Source organism: Kogia breviceps, chromosome 12 (assembly GCF_026419965.1).
Source record: "Kogia breviceps isolate mKogBre1 chromosome 12, mKogBre1 haplotype 1, whole genome shotgun sequence".
NCBI lineage: Eukaryota > Metazoa > Chordata > Mammalia > Artiodactyla > Physeteridae > Kogia > Kogia breviceps.
In genome coordinates, this window is record NC_081321.1 from 59,116,361 (window position 1) to 59,134,328 (window position 17,968).

The 17,968-nt window shown below is 40.2% G+C and overlaps 1 long non-coding RNA gene across 1 annotated transcript in view; it reads left to right on the forward strand.

The window, feature by feature from the left end:
• The window catches only part of LOC136792276 (uncharacterized), a 210,666-nt gene that overhangs the window by 72,577 nt on the left and 120,121 nt on the right, over positions 1–17,968 (forward strand). The window contains exon 2 of the long non-coding RNA XR_010835840.1: positions 12,786–12,914. This is a non-coding gene — a long non-coding RNA (uncharacterized lncRNA). The remainder of the gene's footprint in view (positions 1–12,785; positions 12,915–17,968) is intronic.

The following is a 17,968-nucleotide window of genomic DNA, read 5'->3' on the forward strand; positions in this document are numbered from 1 at the left end:
TACCACCATTCCCATGTTAAATCGAATGACTGGGCTTCTGTCTCAGTTTTCCCTTCAGCATTCTTGGCAGTTTTCATGGCGACTAGAGTGTCGTCCTAACTCCTTTGGCAGGAGTTGTATCATCCTGCTTGGCTCTTTTCTAGTCTGTCCTCTGTCATGATGGCAGTGGTGGTGATGATGTGTATGTGTGCAAGGGGAGAGGTTTAGGAGTGAGCTAGGATCCTGTCCTGAATTACTGGATTGCGTCCTGATACCAACATAGTATTGAGAAACCCAACACAGCATCCCACATACCTTTCATGTGTTTTCACTGGTTTACTGCTGCCACTATGTTCAATTTACTAGACTGAAAAAATCTTTGTTATTGTTGATGAATTAACTGATACTTAATGGAAACTAGAGATTGGACACATTAACACTTTTTAGGGAACCAGCCTGTAGCCAGTTTCCTTGACCCAGTCCCATGCAGACCAAGTTTCCTATAAAGTCTTGACCTCTGGCATCTTGTCATACTTCAAAGCTGAGCAGCCAGGTGAGAAACTGTGTGGTGGGAGCAGGGCATTCATTTCTAGAGGGCGGAGGCAGGACTCAATAGGATGACAGTGGTTTTTGTCAGGCTCTCTTTGTTGCGCGCACGCTCTCTCTCTCTCTCTCTCTGTCTCTCTCTGATCTCCCTGTTATGATTCTGGATGGTCTGTCTCTCTTGGTATCACATCCAGCTATTAGCTTCTATTAATTGCTAGCCGATTGCTCTATTGCTTTTTTTTTTTTTTTTTTTTTTTTGCGTTACGCGGGCCTCTCACTGTTGTGGCCTCTCCAGTTGCGGAGCACAGGCTCCGGACGCGCAGGCTCAGCGGCCATGGCTCACGGGCCCAGCAGCTCCGCGGCATGTGGGATCTTCCTGGACCAGGGCACGAACCCGTGTCCCCTGCATCCGCAGGCGGACTCTCAACCACTGCGCCACCAGGGAAGCCCTGTTCTATTCTTTTTGATAATGCCCTAGGCACACCTTACTCCAAGGTCTAATCCAATTAAAGTCAGACCTTTTTGCCTAGGTTGTCTTCCAGGCCTTCTCTGGCTCCAGGAGGGTTCTCCTTAGCCTTTTCTCTTCCTGGTTCTCTGTTCAACTTTTAGCCAGTCTAGAGTTTTACCTATGGCTATCAGGGAGCCACCAGCCTCTTAACTGCTCACCACCAAGATTTCCATTGTTTTCGATAATGCCCCCAGGCTTGAATTCACCTCTCTGTTGCAGATAAAGTCAGTTCCCTTACAGAGAGTGACAGAGCTCTTTGTTCTAAGGCCTGCCTCTCACTGGGAGAATGTCCATACCGCTGTTCTGGAGTTGGGGTCAGGGACTGAGGCCCACTTCTCTCAGGGGACAGTCCTGTTCTATGAGTGGGCACAGGGGATGTGTGGCAGTGCCTGGTGTTCTCGGCTTGCCCCCCCAGACGTTGTGGAATGTTCCCCTTACGAGAGAGCTGAAGGGAGGGTGACGAGGTCCCAGCATTTTCCACCTGCCATGCCTGCGGTGGAGCTTCTGCGTATACTGGTGGGTGCTGATGGAGGAAGAGAGCCTCAGACCGCTGTGCCACTCCTTCTTGGAATAGAGTTTCTGCAGTGCAGATCGGGGGACAGGGGATGGGTGTGATAAATGCCAGCAGACTCCCCTTAATAGGGAGAAATGAGCCTGGAAGCTGGGGAAGAGGGAGCCCTGTTTTCTTGGTTTCATCTGCTTGGAGTAGAGCTTCCATCACACTGAGCTGTTCTTAGTAAGATTTATTGGCTTTTCCTGAACAAATGTTTCTCCACTTGCTATATGCCCTTGGGACAATTTCCACAGACTTTAAATTGTTGTTGTTGTTTTTAAATACAGTTTTCTCCAGTTATAGTTGTTTTGCTAAGGATAAGTTCCAGAGAGATTCTCATATGACCATTCAGAAGTGTTTCTGTTTTATATCATTTTAAAAAATGGCATGGATTCTGTCTTGAGGAAGAACCATAATTTATTCAAGCTCTCTTTTTGTTTTGGGCATTTCAGTTACAACATTTATAAAAATACTGTGGTGGTCATCAGTGTAGTTTGATCTTTGCATAAATCTGGAATTATTTTTTAGGATTAGTTCCTTGAAGTTTCATAGATGGTTCTAAGCTATAGCATCTGGCTTGATTCCTACTGATGGTCCACGTGGACTTGATGGTGAATATCATTTTTTCTGAAATTCTGTTTTTACAATATTAATTTTATATTACAGCTGAAAGAAGACCCCTTGGCCCTCCTGTTTCAAAAATCCCAGTCCCTTCTGTGTGATGCATTTTATGCTGTTTCCTTTAGGAAAGCCTCTTTCAGTCTTCAGCTCATTTGGGTAGCAAAGGTGAATTTTTTTTTTCTTTTATAAGGGAAATATTTATTTATTTATTTATTTTAACATCTTTATTGGAGTATAACTGTTTTACAATAGTGTGTTAGTTTCTGCTTTACAACAAAGTGAATCAGTTATACATATACATATGTTCCCATATCTCTTCCCTCTTGCGTCACCCTCCCTATCCCACCCCTCTAGGTGGTCACAAAGCACAGAGATGATCTCCCTGTGCTATGTGGCAGCTTCCCACTAGCTATCTAATTTACATTTGGTAGTGTATATATGTCCCTGCAACTCTCTCACTTCGTCACAGCTTACCCTTCCCCCTCCCCATATCCTCAAGTCCATGCTCTAGTAGGTCTGTGTTTTATTCCCGTCCTATCACTAATCTCTTCATGACATTTTTTTTTCTTAGATTCCATATATGTGTGTTAGCATACGGTACTTGTTTCTCTCCTTCTGACTTACTTCACTCTGTATGACAGACTCCAGGTCTATCCACCTCATTACAAATAACTCAGTTTCATTTCTTTTTATGGCTGAGTAATATTCCATTGCATATATGTGCCACATCTTCTTTATCCATTCATCTGTTGATGGACACTTAGGTTGCTTCCATGTCCTGGCTATTGTAAACAGAGCTGCAATGAACATTTTGGTACATGACTCTTTTTGAATTATGGTTTTCTCAAGGTATATGCCCAGTAGTGGGATTGTAGGGTCGTATGGTAGTTCTATTTGTAGTTTTTTAAGGAACCTCCATACTGTTCTCCATAGTGGCTGTATCAATTTACATTCCCACCAGCAGTGGGAAGAGTGTTCCCTTTTCTCCACACCCTCTCCAGCATTTATTGTTTCTAGAGTTTTTGATAATGGCCAATCTGACTGGTGTGAGATGATATCTCATTGTAGTTTTGATTTGCATTTCTCTAATGCTTAATGATGGTGAGCATTCTTTCATGTGTTTGTTGGTAATCTGTATACCTTCTTCGGAGAAATGTCTATTTAGTTCTTCTGCCCATTTTTGGATTGGGTTGTTTGTTTTTGTGTTATTGAGCTGCATGAGTTGCTTATAAATTTTGGATATTAATCCTTTGTCAGTTGCTTCATTTGCAAATATTTTCTCCCATTCTGAGGGTTGTCTTTTGGTCTTGTTTATGGTATCCTTTGCTGTGCAAAAGCTTTTAAGTTTCATTAGGTCCCATTTGTTTATTTTTGTTTTTATTTCCATTTCTCTAGGAGATGGGTCAAAAAGGATCTTGCTGTGATTTATATCATAGAATGTTCTGCCTATGTTTTCCTCTAAGTTTGATAGTGTCTGGCCTTACATTTAGGTCTTTAACCCATTTTGAGTTGTGTGTGGTGTTAGGGAGTGTTCTAATTTCATACTTTTACATGTAGCTGTCCAGTTTTCCCAGCACCACTTATTGAAGAGGCTGTCTTTTCTCCACTGTGTATCCTTCCCTCCTTTATCAAAGATAAGGTGACCATATGTGTGTGGGTTTATCTCTGGGCTTTCTATCCTGTTCCATTGATCTATATTTCTGTTTCTGTGCCAGTACCATACTGTCTTGATTACTGTAGCCTTGTAGTATAGTCTGAAGTCAGGGAGCCTGATTCCTCCAGCTCCATTTTTCATTCTCAAGATTGCTCTGGCTATTTGGGGTCTTCTGTGTTTCCATACAAATTGTGAAATTTTTTGTTCTAGTTCTGTAAAAAATGCCAGTGGTAGTTTGATAGGGATTGCATTGAATCTGTAGATTGCTTTGGGTAGTAGAGTCATTTTCACAAAGTTGATTCTTCCAATCCGAGAACATGGTATATTTCTCCATCTATTTGTATCATCTTTAATTTCTTTCATCAGTGTCTTATAGTTTTCTGCATACAAGTCTTTTGTCTCCTTAGGTAGGTTTATTCCTAGATATTTTATTCTTTTTGTTGCAGTGGTAAATGAGAGTGTTTTCTTAATTTCACTCTCAGATTTTTCATCATTAGTGTATAAGAATGCCAGAGATTTCTGTGCATTAATTTTGTATCCTGCTACTTTACCAAATGCATTGATTAGCTCTAGTAGTTTTCTGGTAGCATCCTTAGGATTCTCTATGTATAGTATCATGTCATCTGCAAACAGTGACAGCTTTACTTCTTCTTTTCCTATTTGGATTCCTTTTATTTCTTTTTTTCTCTGATTGCTGTGGCTAGAACTTCCAAAACTATGTTGAATAATAGTGGTGAGAGTGGGCAACCTTGTCTTGTTCCTGATCTTAGTGGAAATGGTTTCAGTTTTTCACCATTGAGAACAATGCTGGCTGTGGGTTTGTCATATATGGCCTTTATTATGTTGAGGAAAGTTCCCTCTATGCCTACTTTCTGCAGGGTTTTTATCATAAATGGGTGTTGAATTTTGTCAAAAGCTTTCTCTGCATCTATTGAGATGATCATATGGTTTTTCTCCTTCAGTTTGTTGATATGGTGTATTACGTTGATTGATTTGCATATATTGAAGAATCCTTGCATTCCTGGAATAAACCCCACTTGATCATGGTGTATGATCCTTTTAATGTGCTGTTGAATTCTGTTTGCTAGTATTTTGTTGAGGATTTTTGCATCTATGTTCATCAGTGATATTGGCCTGTAGTTTTCTTTCTTTGTGACATCTTTGTCTGGTTTTGGTATCAGGGTGATGGTGGCCTCATAGAATGAGTTTGGGAGTGTTCCTCCCTCTGCTATCTTTTGGAAGAGTTTGAGAAGGATAGATGTTAGCTCTTCTCTAAATGTTTGATAGAATTCGCCTGTGAAGCCATCTGGTCCTGGGCTTTTGTTTGTTGGAAGATTTTTAATCACAGTTTCAATTTCAGTGCTTGTGATTGGTCTGTTCATATTTTCTATTTCTTCCTGGTTCAGTCTCGGCAGGTTGTGCATTTCTAAGAATTTGTCCATTTCTTCCAGGTTGTCCATTTTATTGGCATAGAGTTGGTTGTAGTAATCTCTAATCGTCTTTTGTATTTCTGCAGAGTCAGTTGTTACATCTCCTTTTTCATTTCTAATTCTATTGATTTGAGTCTTCCTTTTTTTCTTGATGAGTCTGGCTAATGGTTTATCAATTTTATTTATCCTCTCAAAGAACCAGCTTTTACTTTTATTGATCTTTGCTATTGTTCCCTTCATTTCTTTTTCATTTATTTCTGATCTGATCTTTATGATTTCTTTCCTTCTGCTAAATTTGGGGGTTTTTTGTTCTTTTTTCTCTAATTGCTTTAGGTGCAAAGTTAGGTTGTTTATTCGAGATGTTTCCTGTTTCTTAAGGTATGATTGTATTGCTATAAACTTCCCTGTTAGAACTGCTTTTGCTGTATCCCATAGGTTTTGGGTCATCGTTTCTCCATTGTCATTTGTTTCTAAGTATTTTTTGATTTCCTGTTTGATTTCTTCAGTGATCACTTCGTTATTAAGTAGTGTATTGTTTAACCTCCATGTGTTTGTATTTTTTACAGATCTTTTCCTGTAATTGATGTCTAGTCTCATAGCGTTGTGGTTGGAAAAGATACTTGATACGATTTCAATTTTCTTAAATTTGCCAAGGCTAGATTTGTGACCCAATATATGATCGATCCTGGAGAATGTTCCATGAGCACTTGAGAAAAATGTGTATTCTGTTGTTTTTGGATGGAATGTCCTATAAATATCAATTAAGTCCATCTTGTGTAATGTATCATTTAAAGCTTGTGTTTCCTTATTTATTTTCATTTTGGATGATCTGTCCATTGGTAAAAATGGGGTGTTAAAGTCCTCTACTATAATTGTGTTACTGTCGATTTCCCCTTTTAAGGCTGTTAGTATTTGCCTTATGTATTGAGGTGCTCCTATGTTGGGTGCATAAATATTTACAATTGTTATATTTTCTTCATGGATTGATCCCTTGATCATTATGTAGTGTCCTTTGTCTTTTGTAATAGTCTTTATTTTAAAGTCTATTTCGTCTGATATGAGAATTGCTACTCCAGCTTTCTTCTGATTTCCATTTGCATGGAATATCTTTTTCCATCCCCTTACTTTCAGTCTGTATGTGTCCCTAGGTTTGAAGTGGGTCTCTTGTAGACAGCATATATATGGATCTTGTTTTTGTATCCATTCAGCCAGTCTGTGTCTTTTGGTGGGAGCATTTAATCCATTTACATTTAAGGTAATTATCGATATGTATGTTCCTATTACCATTTACTTAATTGTTTCAGGTTGTTCTTGTAGGTCTTTTCCTTCTCTTGTGTTTCTTGCCTAGAGAAGTTCCTTTAGGATTTGTTGTAGAGCTGGTTTGGTGGTGCTGAACTCTCTCAGCTTTTGCTTGTCTGTAAAGGTTTTAATTTCTCCATCAAATTTGAATGAGATCCTTGCTGGGTAGAGTAATCTTGGTTGTAGGTTTTTTTCCTTCATCACTTTAAATATGTCCTGCCACTCCCTTCTGGCTTGTAGAGTTTCTGCTGAAAGATCAGATGTTAACCTTATGGGGATTCCCTTGTGTGTTATTTGTTGTTTTTCCCTTGCTGCTTTTAATATGTTTTCTTTGTATTTAATTTTTGACAGTTTTTTTATGTGTCTTGGCGTGTTTATCCTTGGGTTTATCCTGTATGGGACTCTCTGTGATTTCTGGACTTGATTGACTATTTCCTATATTAGGGAAGTTTTCAACTATAATCTCTTCAAATATTTTCTCAGTCCCTTTCTTTTTCTCTTCTTTTTCTGGGACCCCTATAATTCGAATGTTGGTGTGTTTAATGTTGTCCCAGAGTTCTCTGAGACTGTCCTCAGTTCTTTTCATTCTTTTTTCTTTCTTCTGCTCTGCAGTAGTTATTTCCACTATTTTATCTTCCAGGTCAGTTATCCATCCTTCTGCCTCAGTTATTCTGCTATTGATCCCATCTAGAGTATTTTTCATTTCATTTATTGTGTTGCTCATCATTGCTTGCTTCCTCTTTATTTCTTCTAGGTCCTTGTTAACTGTTTCTTGTAATTTGTCTATTCTGTTTCCAAGAGTTTGAATCATCTTTACTATCATTATTCTGAATTCTTTTTCAGGTAGACTGCCTATGTCCTCTTCATTTGTTAGGTCTGGTGTGTTTTTATCTTGCTCCTTCATCTGCTGTGTGTTTTTCTGTCTTCTCATTTTGCTTATCTTATTGTGTTTGGGGTCTCCTTTTTGCAGGCTGCAGGTTTGTAGTTCCCGTTGTTTTTGGTGGCTGTCCCCAGTGGCTAAGGTTGGTTCAGTGGGTTGAGCAGGTTTCCTGGTTGGGGGGACTAGTGCCTCTGTTCTGGTGGATGAGGCTGGATCTTGTCTTTCTGGTGGGCTGGTCCACGTCTGGTGGTGTGTTTGGGGATGTTGGTAGCCTTATTATGATTTTAGGCAGCCTCTCTGCTAATGGATGGGGCTGTAGACCTGTCTTGCTCTTTGTTGGGAATAGGGTGTCCAGCACTGTTCGTTGCTGGTCCTTGAGTGAAGCTGGGTCTTGGTGTTGAGATGGAGATCTCTGGGAGATTTTCGCTGTTTGATATTGCATGGAGCTGGGAGGTCTCTTGTGGACAAGTGTCCCGAGGTTGGTTCTCCCACCTCAGAGACACAGCCCTGACGCCTGGCTGGAGCGCCAAGAGGCTTTAATCCACACTGCTCAAAATAAAAGGGAGAAAAAATAGAAAGGAAAGAAAGGAAGGAAGGAGGGAGGGAAGGAAGAAAGGAAGGAAGGAAGAAAGGAAGGAAGGAGGAGAGGAAGAAAGGGAAGGAAGGGAGGAAGAAAGGGAGGAAGGAAGGAAGGAAGAAAGGAAGGAAGGAGGGAAGAAAGGAAGGAAGAAAGGAAGAATGAAAGGGAGAGACAAAATAAAGTAGGATAAAATATAGTTATTAAAATAAAAAATAATTATTAAGAAGAAAAATTTCTATTAAAAAAAAAGGGTTGGTCTAACCCTAGGACAAATGGTGCAAGCAAATCTATACAGACAAAAATCTCACACAGCAGCACACACATACACACTCACAAAAAGAAAAAAGGGGAAAATAATAGTATATCTTGCTCCCAAAGTCCACCTCCTCAACTTGTGATATTTCGCTGTCTATTCAGGTTTTCCACAGATGCAGGCACTTCAAGTTGATTGTGGAGCTTTAATCCGCTGCTTCTGAGGCTGCTGGGAGAGACCTGCCTCTCTCCTCTTTGTTCCCACAGCTCCTGGGGTTCAGCTTTGGACTTGGCCCCACCTCTGCCTGTAGGTTGTCCGAGGGCGTCTGCCCTTCTCTTAGACAGGACGGGGCTTAAAGGAGCAGCTGATTCGGGGGTTCCGGCACAGGCCCGGGGGGAGGGTGGGGCACGGATGTGGGGCGAGTCCGCGGCGGCAGAGGCCGACGTGACGCTGCACCGGTCCGACGCGCCGCGCGTTCTCCCGGGGAAGCTGTCCCTGGATCCCGGGACCCCGGCAGTGGCGGGCTGCACGGGTTCCCAGAAGGGGCGGTGTGGGGAGTGACCTGTGCTCGCACATAGGCCTCTTGGTGGCGGCAGCAGCAACCTTAGCGTCCCACACCCGTCTCTACTGTCCGTGCCGACAGCCACGGCTCGCGCCCGTTTCTGGAGCTCCTTTACGAGGTGCCCTTAATCCCCTCTCCTCGCTCCCCGGGAAGCAAAGAGGCAAGAAAAAGTCTCCTGTCTCTTCGGCAGCTCCGCGCCCATTTCTGGAGCTCATTTAAGCGGTGCGCTTAAACCCCTCTCCTCGCGCACCAGGAAGCAAAGAGGGAAGAAAAGGTCTCTTGCCTCTTCGGCAGCTCCAGACTTCAACCGGACTCCCTCCCGGCCAGCTGTGGTGCACTAACCCCTTCCTTCGGGCTGTTTTCACTCTGCCAACTCCAGACCTTTCCCTGGGATCTGACTGAAGCCCGAGCCTCAGCTTCCGGCCCCCGCCCACCCCGGTCGGTGAGCAGACAAGCCTCTCGGGCTGGTGAGTGCTGGTTGGCACCGATCGTCTGCGGAATCTCTCTGCTTTGCCCTCCGCACCCTGTTGCTGTGCTCTGCTCCGCGGCTCCGAAGCTTCCCCCTCCGCCACCCGCAGTCTCCGCCTGCGAAGGGGCTTATAGTGTGTGGGAATCTTTCCTCCTTCACGGCTTCCTCCCACTGGTGTAGGTCCCGTCCCTATTCTTTGTCTCTGTTTATTCTTTTTTTTTTTTTGCCCTACCCAGGTACGTGGGGAGTTTCTTGCGTTTTGTGAGGTCTGAGGTCTTCTCCAGCATTCGGTGGGTGTTCTATAGGAGAAGTTCCACGTGTAGATGTATTTCTGATGTATCTGTGAGGAGGAAGGTGATCTCCGCGTCTTACTCTTCCGCCATCTTCTTGCCTCTCCAAAGGTGAATTTTGAAGTCAGTAAGTGATTAGACTTCTGTGGTTCTGATAACTAATTCCTTCCAGTTCTAGCATTTCTCTTTGATACCTTTTTTTCTCAGCTGTTCCCCCAGTCAAGTAGTACCCAAATAGCTTAAATAAAAAAACTTAAAACATATTATTTCCATCAAAAGTAAGAATTGTTTTTTCATAGGTTTTGGGAGATGAACTGGGGACTCCTAAAAGTAAACTTTCCTACTTTAAAATTTCCTTTAAGACATTCCTGATGCTAATCATACTTTTAAATTCTTCTCTCTTATCGTCAGGTATTTATCACTACTAGAAGTGGGCCACAATAATAAGGACACAATTTACAATAAGACTGTGTGCTATTAAGTGTATTTAGGAGTGAGGTGTACTTGTGCCTTACTTATATAAGTGGCTAGACTAAATTGAGAAACCAAATTTCTTGTCTTGTTTAAACATTAAAGAAAACATATATTCAGCTGTAACCCTTTTCCATATTGCTCACCCTTGGACTGTTTTAATAAGCTGCATTCTCTTTTGATTTATAAATTATTGAGGAAATAATAATATAGCAATGATCTTCACAAAGCGCCTTTTGTCTTGTTGGCACCCTATTCAAAAACCTTCAGTGTCTATAGCGTATCATCACTTACTCGGTCACATTACACTGCGGATACTGCTCTAAGTTGATTGTTCCCAGCTCCCTTGCAGAAACGCTCTTCTCAAGACAGTGTGGTCCTTTTATTTTCTCTGAGGATATAATGTCCAGGCTTATCTCTTATTCCTGCTTTGCCACCTCCCCACCTGGATTGCCTCCCTAATCTATTTCCATCTGTTACTCCTAATTATCTTCCAAGGCGTAGCATAATATCATGGGGAAGCTAACTTTTCCAGACATGAATATATTTAAAATGAGGTAGAGCTAAATAAATTGTACAAAAGAAAGAGGTAAGCAATAGATATAAATACCTAGAAAATTTGGTGTCTGAAAATTTGGTGGCTTTCAAATTAAATGGAAAAGATTGGGTTCTTTACATGGCTACTCATTTGGAAAAAAAGGAAAGCTATAATTTTACCTCATCCTTGTGCTAGCAAGGAACCTCTACTGGTCAGGACTCATGTTTCCATGAGAGGATTTATGTCTATAGAGTAACCCTCCTGGCCTCTTTTGGTTGTGGCCTCACTCACACCTCCCTGTGGAGGAAGGTGTGACTTACCTGATTGAGGACTTTTGGGGAAGGAACTAAGCAGGCCCACTTTGGCTCCTTTAGGGCTCCTCTTGCTTGTGGAGAGCTCTGTTCTTGGGATGTGCAAGTTCCATTCTGCCTTGCTACTGTTAGTGAGTTCTGCAGTTGCCCAAATCTGCTGAAGCTGAGAAGTTTACTTAAGGGGATGTTGGGTAGCCAGAGGCCAAACTGCATTTTATAATTTAATCTTATCTGCAGTAAAGCTGATTCAAAAGTATATGCTTCTCTCTGATAACAGCATCTAGTTATCAGTTGGCTTTGAACTTGGACTAGGAAAGGAATATGATTATTTATGAGTTGAAAATCTCAGTATCTAAACCCTGAAAGCCATGCAAAAGAAAAAATAAAATAAAACTGCTATCCATCAAGGCTCAACTCTTCTCTCATCCTGGAAGGTAGTGATGAAATCTTACATTTTCCATCTCCCAACACTACCCATTGCTATCTGTCACTTGGCATTTATCTGTTGCTGTGTTTTTATAGCTTTAGTTGTGTTAAGTAGTCTTCACTAGGAAGACAGTGTCGTTGTCATCTTTGAGCACCTGAAGTGCTTTCCAAAGAGTAGATGCTCAACAGATTTTGAGTGATATCAGTTGTGCTGAATAGCTCTTTAATGATCACTTCAAACTAGTTCCTGATACCGGGACTTCTCTTAAATAATAATGTTATTGAATTTGTTTTGTACTTTAGAATTTTCAAACTGCATTTCAGATGACATGGGCGTACTTTATTTAATCTGTAAAGAATCCTATGAGATGGGAAGAACAAATCTTATTTCCATTTCTTAGATATGACAAAAAGATCTCAGAGAGGTGAATTACTTGTTCAGGGTCACAGTGTTTATAAATTACAAAATCCAGTATTTCTAATTCCTAGGAGATAGATCTTTCATCCTGCCACAGCTGTCTCCTGTATGATGGTGAAAACCTCAGGTGGCTTTCCAGAAATGTAAAGAATCCCATAGCATTAGAAAATACGTGCCATTTCCAAGCCCCAGATGAAATTTGATGTGAAATTCCATCTGACATGTTTGTAGCAACTTTAATTATTTAATCAATTTGGTAACAGAGTATTTAAAGCAGCCACAAAAATCATGGGCCATAACAAATTTCATCCATAAGTCAGACATTTTGCACCTCAATTTCTACTCTTCAGTTCTGTTTGTGAACTAATTGGCAACACTTGATGAAAATCTAAGATAGAGACAGATGATAACAGGTGGAGCAATCACATCTTCACAAGGAACTTAATTTACACACACACACAAATACACACGCATATTCATAGGCGCGGATCCTGCCAAGAAAAGAACCCCAGCAGTGCGGTTAGCTACAATTATGGCTAAGTGGCATAAAGCAATTTTGGCATATCATGGCGCCCAAAGGAATCGCAGTGATCTCTCAGTTCTTGGTCTTCCAAGCACGTTTCAATCTCATATGAATTCATCCTTGCAAGTTTCCTTTTTTTCTGTTTCGTTTGTCAGAAAAGTAATTTGACTGTATCCTGCTACTTGTTTTGTGATCTGGGCATGTCATGAAAGCAGCTCTCTGGCAAGCTGGACTAGAACAAAGTGTGTCAGTATGATTTATAGGAATGGCTGTGATTCGGCTTCGATGCACAGACAACTCCATATATGACAGTGTAGATGCACAAATGCCTTTTTACAAGAGGCTGAGATTATCTTAAATGCTTCCATAATTACATGGTTATTATTGAATGTTTGAATAAAAGCAGTCTTTGATTACTTGGTGCCTTCTTTCTGGTGAATGCTGACATGAACTTTTCTGGCTTGACAATTGCAGGAAATAAATAAGTACAAGAAAGCCTCTCTGAGTTCAGATGAGACTACAGACCTGGCTGCAAAGAGTCTAGTGACTAAACATAATTTTCTCTAACACGGGATTTGGAGTATACCAGGCACACTGTATGAGGTAAGATGTGGGATGTGTATGTACTAAGTAAGAAAACTCAGAATTGGTGATAAGTCCTCATAGTTCATTCTTTCATTGGGCAAGATTGAGAGGAAAAAAAGACTTTGTTATTGCGAAATATTCTGTTCAGCTCTTCAGTCAGTATAGATTAGGAAGAGGACACTGTACCTGAGCCATCCAGTAATTGTTTAATTTTGAAGCTAATATGGTTTCAAATAGAAAATGGTACATGTTTAAGAAATTTCCACTGCTGTTTCTCTATTTCCAAAAAATCAAAGTCACTCAGCCTGGCATTTCAAGCAAGAAGATTAGTGTTGTGCTGTGTATTCAAGGAGAGCACCTGTGTTTCCCCCTTCAAAATAAAAGCTGATTATAAATAATGTTCACTGTAAATGAACAAATTCAGACTACACTACATATATATGGAAGGTAAATAGTATGTAACAACAATTGCTAATATTTTGGCAGATATCTTACAAGACATATAGCTATACAGTCACAAACACAAGCATATTAACTGAAATTAGATCAAACAAAATATGTGATCTTTTTTCATTCATTAATGTATTATGGTCATTATTCCATATCAATACATATAGATTTGTATTATCATTATTAATGGTTGCAAAGTGTTCCAGGGTATGGATACTCCACAAATACTTTAATTCTCCATTGATGGATTTTAGCTTATTTTCAGTTTTTTTTTTTTTTTTTTTTGTGGTATGCGGGCCTCTCACTGCCGTGGCCTCTCCTGTTGCGGAGCACAGGCTCCGGATGCACAGGCTCAGCGGCCATGGCTCACGGGCCCAGCCGCTCCGCGGCACGCGGGATCCTCCCGGACCGGGGCACGAACCCGTGTCCCCCGCATCGGCAGGCGGATTCTCAACCACTGCGCCACCAGGGAAGCCCGTTATTTACAGTGTTGAGTTTTATAAATAACATTGGTTCAAAGACACAAATGTGTATGTATCATTGTACAATTCATTCAATAAATTTTTATTGGGTGTTTTCTAGGTGCCAGGTAGTATTCTAAGTCCTGGTGATATAGCAGTGAATAAAACATTTAAGACCTCTGCTTTTATGGAACTAACATTCTCAGGAGGAGGTCAAACAAATAAGTAACCGAGTTAATTACAAATAGTGATATGTGCTTGAAGAAAACAAAATAGGTAAATATGGTAGTACCTGAATGAGAGAGAGAGGTAACTTTAGCTAGTGTAGTCAAGAAACACTTTTCTAAGGAAATGGGATTTTATCAAAAACCTGAACAAAAGGAGCCACAAAGAGAGAATTCTCAGGCCATTGTCTCAGCCCTAATTTGGGATGAACTTGAGTGTTTGAAAAACAGAAGCATGATTGGTATGGCTCCAGTGCACCGAGCTGCAAAGAGCGAGTGTCAGAAGAAGAGGAAGAAAAAACAATGGAGAAGTCCACAGAGATTGATCCTTCAGGGCCTCGTGGGCTACGATTAGGAGTTAGATTTTATTGTAAGTAGAATATTTTTTTTAAAGTTCTCAATGTTGTTTGGGGAAATTAAGTGTGGTAGAGGTGCTGATTTTGGGTGAAGGAGCAAGGGAACCACTCATTTATTCAATCCATTTTTCATCAAGCATTTATGGAGCAATTGTCTCATACCAACCATGTTCCAGGCCATAGAATATAGGGGATGCCACTCATTCAGTAATGACCAAAACAGAGGAAGTCCCTGCCCTTTTCAAGCTGACATTCTAGCTTCCTAATATCAGGTAGAAATGTATGTGAAAACTAAAGCAGGGTAGTGGTGTGTGTGTGTGTGTGTGTGTGTGTCTGTGTGTACCCATGTTATTTTAGGTAGGATGGTCTGGAAGCTCTTTTAGAGGAGATGACCTTGACATAGATCTACAAGAAGTGAAAAGTAAGTCGGGCCAGTAGGTGAGGGATAATTGTTCTGAGCAGAGGCAATGGCAGGATTAGCAAGGACAATGGTTTTCTTCTAAATAGAATGGGAAGAGATTGGAAGGTTTCGAGCAGGAGACCGACATGATATCACATTTTTTTAAGAAGGTTACCTTAGGTGCTGTACGAAAGGGGAAGTAATGGAAGTAAGGAGGAGAGTTAGGAGACTCTGAAATTAGTCCAGGCAAAGATGATGGTGGCTTTGAGGTGGGTGATAGTAACAGAAGTGGGGAAACATTGTCAGGTTCAGAATGTACTGAAAAGGAAGAGCTAATAGGATTTACAGATGGATTGGATATGGAGTCGTAGAAAGCAGTCAAGCTAGAATCCAGTGGCTTTGCCTTATGTCTATGGTGAGTGGTGGTGCCAGTTTTGAAAATGTACAAGACCAGGAAAGGAGAAGTTTTGAGGAGGAAGATAAGAGTACATTTTGTATACATTAAGCTGTAGATGCCTATCAGATGTCTACGTGGAGACACTGAGTGGGCAATTGAATATAGAAGCCTGGATTCAGGGCAAGGGTCAGGTCTGGAGACATAAATTTGGACATATTAACATTTGGAGGATATTTAAAGCTGTAGCAATAGATGAATGCATATAGGGAGTGAGTAAATAGAGGGAAGAGAAGATGTCTGAGGAAGGAGTTTGGGGAACGCTGACGTTTAGAGATCACATGGAGAGAAGTGCTAGTAGGAATGGCCAGAGGTAGGAGGAAGCTCAGGAAGTTGTGGTATCTTAAAAGCTAAATGAATGAAGTATTTGAGGAAGGAGGCAAGATCAACAGTGTCAAATGCTGCTGGGGTGTCAAGTAGCAAGATGACTGAGAATTGACTTTTGGGTTTAATACTGTGAAGTTCATGATGTCTGTGAGGTTTTGGTAGGAGGTGTGGATGCAAGCCTGAAGGGAGACGGTTTGAGAAAGAATAGAAGTGAGAAAATAGAGATGGAGATTATAGACAATAAGTTTTTGTGGGTTTTTTTTGCTATAAAAGAGAGCAGAGAAAAAGCTAGAATAGGATGTGGAGTAGAGGAAGGTTCGTTGTAATTTGGTAGTCAGATTTAAAGATGAGAGAAGTTTTAGGACTTTGAGCACTTACTTTGAAAAATATAATTTTTTGATTAAAGGGCTTAATTTTGGCTTCAGTGTTGGGGTCAGATCATGAGAGTAGAAGTAAGATTAGTCAGGAAACTATTTGCAGGGATGCAGGGAAAAGATGATAGTGGTCTGGACTACAGTGTGGACAGTGGAGAGGAGAGAAGAGGATGGATCTGGGACAGATTTTGGAGGTAGAGTTGAAAAGACTTGTTGAGCTGGATGTAGGAAGTGAGAGAAAGGAGGGATCAAGGATAATCAAGTTTCTTTCTCGAGCAGTTCGGTATCTGAAGGTGCCATGTAGTAAGATGGGAAAAATTGGGAGATCGATAAGTTTTGTTGGGAGTGTAAGAGTTTTCTTTTTGTTTTGCTAAGTTTGAAATTGCAATTGACACATTGTTTACCTGAGAGAAATACTTTGAAGAGGAACGGCTAAGTCAAAGTGTTAATTTTTTAATATATATTTCTAAACTAAATCCTATAACAGTATTTGAGATTGTCTATTTCCCTACATTCTTGTCAGCTTTGGATATTGTCAGTCTTTTTAATCATTGCTAATGTAACGGGTAAAAAAAGATATTTCAATGTACTTTATGTATTTGACTATAGTTAACACCATATACCCTATACATTTAGGGTTTTATTGGGGGGGATGAGAGAGTAGGATCATTACTTCTTGTTGTTGTATGTGTGTGTGTGATTGTCTCTTTGTGTCCTTCAGTAATTTTCATTTTCTTATTGATTTATGAGAATTATTTGTATATTACAAACAATAATCATTTCCCAAATATGTTGCAACTTTTCATTTGGGTTATTATTTATTGTTCAGTCTTATTTGTGGTGACTATTACTTTCGTAATATAAGAGGTTTCAATTTGTACAGAGCCAAAACTATCCATTTTTTTAAAGTTCTTGCTTCAGCGTTATGTGTATGTAACCCAGATATCACAGTTTCTCTTTCAGAATTAGGTAAGATTTGTATAATCCTCTATTCCAAGTCATGAGTGAAGCCTTTCTTAAGACATCTGCAAATTCCTGATGGCTTATATCTTACAGTGTTTTCTGAGATCCTGCCACACTAAACTTTGACTTCATGCATATCTGATTTTCTGAATCTGTTACCTTCTTTTTGTTCTGTGCTAACTTATTCACCATCCCCTGACTTCCTCAAAAGCCATTCACATAGGGGATTGTGCCTTATTATTTTTCCAAATGTCCAGTCAATGCATCAGGTACTGAATACTGCTCTGCCAACTTAAAATAATAATGCATGTATGCTTGGGTCTAATTCTAGACTCTAGTTTATACAATTTGACCTTACAGTCTAAAATGTGGTTTTAATTGTATTAATTTTATAATTCTATATTAATTCATTTAACACATTTTTTGATTAACTACTATGTGCCAGTCACTGTAGTAGATGCTCGGAACACAGCGGTAAACAAGACAAACATGATTTCTCTCCTTGTGGAGTTTAAATTTTATTGAGAAGTTACAAATAATTAAAGACAGAATAATGTTTTGAAAATTAAAAAAGCCAAGGAACAAATAATTAGGTTGAAGTGATAATAATTCAAAGTCTGCTTTATAGAAGATGGTCAGGAAAGGGTTCTGAGAATTTGACATGAAACCTGAAAACAGAAGGATGAGAATGACCCCGCCATTGGAATTGTTTCATCAGGGCAGAGATGAGGTGAAGGCAAAAACCCTCGGGCAGCACTTCAGTCATGTGAATTGAGGGGATATGATTCTTCTGCTTAGGAGCTCTTTTAAAAAAAAATTATTGAAGTATAGTTGATTTACAATGTTGTCTTACTTTCAGGTGTACAGCAAAGTGATTGTTTCATTCATATATATCTATATCTATATCTATATTCTTTTTCAGATTCTTTTCCACTATAGGTTATTACAAGATCTTGAATATAGCTACCTGTGCCATACAGAAGGTCATTGTTGTTTATCTATTTTATATATAGAAGTGTGTATATGTTAATCCCAAACTCCTAACTCATCTCTCCCCCCCACT